We start from the raw sequence: 4,956 nt of genomic DNA, 5'->3' as shown, positions 1-4,956 counted from the left end.
CCTCCTTCTGGTCCTCCTGCTCTTGGAGAAGACACAAACACCAAACAGGTATTTGGCCAAATCAGCCTGCCAAGCAAAGCCTGGTAGCCAGTTGACCGAGCTGGGCTGGTGGCAGGCTGACAGTGCTGGAAGTGAGAAAGTCCAAGGGAGTTTTCAACCTGTTTGCTCAGCCCAGTCTGTGTTTAACCAAACACTGGCCCTTCTCCACAGAACCAACCCCAGGACTGATTTGAAGATAACAAATGGAGGGATGAGGGGGACTGGGTTTCCTCACCACTCCTTTTCCTCCTTAGATATTAAAAAAGGGGTTGTAGTTCCCACATATGGGGGGAAAAAAAAGAACAAGGTGTTTAAGAACAAAGAAAAGCCATTTTTGCATCTGTTTTATAAGCTTCTTTCAAAAATTATACCCCTAGCAATTTTCATGTATGACCTTCTAAGTGTGTAACAAATATTTGTTCATTATGCTTCCAAGCCATGTTACACTGGGGATAGAAAGGATCACATCCCCATACTGGTGGAAGCAGTGATACCTGTGAAACACCATGTGTCAACATTAAACAGCAGTTTGGGGCCAAAAGTAGGGGAGGATTTTGTACTCCTGTGATTAGAGTTAGTGATGGGAACTTACACATTCTGAAATATTAACATTTTTCAAGAAAACTGTTGCTGAGGCAGGAGCAGCAACAAACATTTAGCTACAGAATACTAATAAAAGTAGCTCTGCATTTCCAGAAGTTGCAGGAAAAAAAAATCAATTGATTTTATTTTATTTTTTTTTACTTTGAATTCTCCTCTCTCCTGAAAAAAAAAAAAAAAAGAAAAAAGCAATGGTGTTTTTTTTTTTCCCCCATGACCTGCTCTAAGACCTTCCAGGAGGAAATCTCTAGGACACACACACTGAAACCTGAATGTGACCTTGGAGTTAATGTCTCCCCGTTTCCTAGAGCATCCTGGAAGCCTTCCCTCCCCAAAGCAGTTACCAGTCTGTGTAGCCCCCACAGCAGCCAGCAAGAGCTCGGGCTGCAAGAGGGACAGATGTCTTAATCATTTTGTCTTCTCTAAAAACTAGCACTTCCTTACACCACCCTGAGCCATACATCAGAGCCACTGAGAGCTGCCACTTCTTAAGGTCTGACAAATGAGGCTGGCTGCTGCAAGGAAGAAGATGGGGTGTATGAAGAGACAGTGGTTATTAATGGGGGAGAAGGAGAGGGAGTTTTCCTTGGTTGTCCCTTCTGGTCTTAGGATCACAGGGTCATAAGATAATTCAGGTCAGAAAGGACTTCAGAAGGTCAATAGTCCAACCTCCAGCTCAAAGTAGAGTCAGCTCTGAGATCAGACCAGGCTGCTCAGGACTTTATCCAGTCTTGTCTTGAAGACTTCCAAGGATGGAGAACGCACAGAATCACTGGACAGCTTGTTCCACTGCTTGATTTCCCTCACGATCAAAAAGCTTTTCGCTATATGCAGCTTGAATTTCCTTTCTTTTAACTGTTGGCAGTTGTCTCTCATCCTCCCACCATGCACCGCTGTGAAGACCCAGACTCCCATCTTCTTGGTAACCTCTCTGTAGGTATTGGAAGCTGCTGTCTGGTTTTCCCCCAGTCACCCTCCAGGCTGAACGTGCCCAGTTGCTTGCAGGATGTGGGCTCCAGCCCCCAACTCTCTTGGTTGGCCACTGCTGAACTTACTGCAGTTGATCAGTCTTTCCTGTATTGGGACCCCCAAAACCAGACACAGGACATCCACTTCCCCTACAACACTTGTCTCCCTAGAGCAGGAGCACCCCAGCCCCGGAAGGCCACAGCACCTCACCTCATTCTTCTTTGTTTCTTCGTTTGCTTGTCTACATGGCTACGATATTTTCAGCCCGTTCTGTCATAATTTTTGCATACTGTTTCACACACTACAAACACTGAGCAAACAGAAACAAAGCAAGCACAGATACAGCCCTGGAGACATGACATGCAAGGGAATTACTTGGAAATTTAGATAATAGAGCTGAAGTTGAAGACTTGTCTGGAAAGCAGCAAGGCTTATTTATTGGCAGCACTCTCTGGAGATGGTTCCTCACAACCAACAAGCAAGAGTGTTGTGGAGAGATGACCTAAGAAAGTGAATGCCCCAGCCTTTCCTAAATTCTCCTGGGACTTTCTGCCTGCTTGAGAGACACCTTGACTTACTGCCTCCAATGCCCCCAGCTTAGGGACAGTGATGGGGCTGAGCTGAGGTCCTCTGGTTTCATGAAGCTAATGGTTTTATAACATAGTCACCAGGAACAGACTCAGCTAACCTGGCTGTGCAATATCAGGCAGCAATGCCTAACTGATGTTTGCTCTAAAACAGGTCTAAATTTATCCTCATTGCAATGTGAGTGAGCTGAGGATGAGTACAGCAGGGAAATTCCACCATTTTATTACAGCGGTACCTGAAAGTCTTGAACTGTAGACCTGGACTCCCTTGCACAAGGCTCCAGAAGAATATAGACTGAGTAATCTCCAAGTTATAAGTCATCTTTAGGTCTCCACTACTGCTTGCTGTCTTACTGTTTGCCCAGGAAGGCTCTCTCCATACCCTGGCCTCTGCCAGCTTTCCCACAAAAAAACCCATACCCAACAGTGAGGAATTCTCCATCTCAAGACAGAGGTTGAGAATGTGTTAGTTCACCCTGAGCAGTGGTTCATCATCGCCAAAGAAATAAAGTACCCAGCACCTGCCACCTACTCTTGAGACTCCTTTCCTACCAGACAATATTTAAGAGTAAAGGGTTCATCTCACTTGTCTTCTGACAGTGAAGAATTGTATGTTAGACTACAGTTTTGGAAACTGAAGCTACAGTTTCAGGGGTTTCCAAGATCCCCTCCCCCTGAGTAGAGGTAATGTCACCTTTCAGCTTGCATTCCCCTTTGAGAACCTTCATTTCACCTTGCTCACACCTCTTTACAGCTCCAGCTCTCTTGTCTTCTTGTGGGACAGGTGAAAATAAAGGTGTTGCTTTTTAATTATGGGTAGACCTACTTCCTGCTTGTTCTTGTTTCCTTCTCTAAAGGAAGGACAAGGTATGATCCCGTTACTCACTTGGCAGGCGTGTAAATGTATTAAATCTCATTAGGCTGTCTAACCTTGCTTTTCCATTCCATACAGGGAAAAGCATTATTTGATGATACACTCTTAAACTGACACTGTTGGCTCTTTTGATTTATTGACCTCCAAATTATATGAAATGCAGAAAAGGAGATATCTTAACACTTCTGTGGGGTTTGTGACCTAGGCCCATCCCATTTAACAGGGAAATCATAAATCCATGCTGACTACGCCTGATCATCTTCATGTCCTTGATGGGTCTGGTAAATAGTTTCCAGGACTAGTTGCCTCGAAGTGATGGAGCATTCCTTGGAAGGATGGAACATCTCTTCTCGGGGATGGAGGTGAGGCTGACTGGCTTGTAGTTCTGTGGACTTTCCTTTTTGCCCCTAAATGTGAATGTTAAGTTCTCCAGATCCTCCTTTTTGTTCTTAAATGTGGATATTAAGTGGTAGTCAAACACTGAAACAGGTTGCCCAGACAGGTTGTGTATTCTCCAGCTGTGAAGATATACAAAACCCAGCTGGACGTGGTCCTGGGCAATCTGCTCCAGCCGACCCTGCTTGGGCAGGGGAGTTGGACTAGACAATATCCAGAGCTCACTTCCAACCTTCGTGATTCTGTGGTTTAGCTTAAACAACCCCTTTAGTTAGTTGCAGCAGCTCTTAAATATAGATCTTATGAAACATTAAGTATAGATGTACTCTATTAATATTTTAGCAACTGTCTTCATTATTACATAAATAGGATTCAGAAACACAATTGTTATCACACAAACATGATTCATAAACACAATGAATTAAGCGTGGAAGAATGAGCATTAAAAGTGTTCAGTTTCTCCTCAGCTATGTTTTTGGGTTTATGACATCTGTCCAGTGCATGGCTTCACATGGCCTTTACCCCACAGAGATTCCAGGTGAAATACAGAAGACCCAGGAGAGACACATCAATGCAGCAGTACTGGCTATCACACCATGTATATACCCCTCTATGGTACCAGCAGCTTATTACATGTGAACTGTTCTCACAGGCATCATGACAGATATGCAAAGAGCTCATCTAAGTCAGAGAGGCAGAGTGAGAGAAAGTACCAAGGGGCTTGCCTGAAAACATAACAGCTTGAAAATGGCATCTGGGGTTCAACATCTCAGTGGTAAATGAAATATGAGGAGAACTGGAAAAGCCTTTTAGGTAGACAATGAGGCAGCTTATATTTGATTCAATAGACAAAGGGGACTCAAATAACTCAACTTCATAGCATTAAAAGGCCTTTTGTTTCCTGCCAAATCATTTAAATGTTCAGGTGGTGGGTGAATGACCTGGGAGAAAAAGGAGGGAGGGACAAGGGACAGTAGCCCCTTTGCTTCCCAGTGCTCTCCATGAGCATTTGTCTATGCAATGTCTTTTTCATGCCATGTGACAGGGGCAAGGCTGTTATATTCTTCCCTGTCCCCTTACCTTAATCCTTGTCTATTAAGGTATATGCTTTCCAGAGCAGAGCCTACATCTCCATAAATTTCTACTCAGTGCTTCCCAGCTCCGACCACAGGCTGCCAGTCTGCTGTGATGAGTACAAGTATTGGATCATGGCTCACCATCGCATCTTGTAGCGAGTGGTTGCCCAATCCCAAAAGTAAAGCTCTTCTGTCCTGTGTGTGTTGATTTGAACATGTTCACAAGGCTCAGAAAAGGGGACTAGCATGAACAGCATGAGTTGCCCACCCATTGACACAGCAGGACAGAGCAGCACTGACGGGTTTTTTCACTGCTGAAGGCAACAAACCCTGCCAGAAAGCCGGTGTGACATCTGTCTGCGACCTGGATGCCGCAGAACAGTCAGAACCACAACAGATGTCACCCCAGAGTGAA

The sequence above is a fragment of the Pterocles gutturalis genome, unplaced genomic scaffold (assembly GCF_000699245.1).
Source record: "Pterocles gutturalis isolate BGI_N339 unplaced genomic scaffold, ASM69924v1 scaffold9605, whole genome shotgun sequence".
NCBI lineage: Eukaryota > Metazoa > Chordata > Aves > Pterocliformes > Pteroclidae > Pterocles > Pterocles gutturalis.
The sequence above is the reverse complement of the archived record's forward strand: the minus strand, read 5'-3'. Positions refer to the sequence as shown.